We start from the raw sequence: 503 nt of genomic DNA on the forward strand, positions 1-503 counted from the left end.
GATTCAAAAAGACAGCTGCGTCCTCAGTCGCCAGCCCTTGCCGCGTGCACTCGAGCCTCCGTATCTCTGCACTCCACCTCTGCAGCTCCTCTGAGTCTCTGTGTGCTTTTCTCTTTCCTTCTAGTTGTAGAATTTCCACTCAGCCCTCCTTCCTGTAGTTCTGGATGATGTCTGTTTTGTCTTTTAGGTGTTTTTTTTTGAGTTTGTTGTGGGAGGCAGCAATTTCTGGTGTTTACCTATGCCGCCATCTTGGTTTCCCTCCCGATGCTCTTTTGAAAATAGCTTTATAAAGATATGACTTACATACCACATAATTTGCCCATTTTAAAGTATATAAGTCAATGGCTTTTAATGTATTCACAGAGTTGTGCACCCATTATCACAGTCAATTTTAAAACATTTTCGAGAAGCCGGACGCTGCCGACTCCATGCGGGCTCTGCTGCCGCTGCTGGCTCGGCCTGGGGCGGGGGCACAGGCGCCCTCCTCGTCTGCCTGAGGGAGG

The sequence above is a fragment of the Myotis davidii genome, unplaced genomic scaffold, assembly GCF_000327345.1.
Source record: "Myotis davidii unplaced genomic scaffold, ASM32734v1 scaffold21, whole genome shotgun sequence".
NCBI classification, from domain to species: domain Eukaryota; kingdom Metazoa; phylum Chordata; class Mammalia; order Chiroptera; family Vespertilionidae; genus Myotis; species Myotis davidii.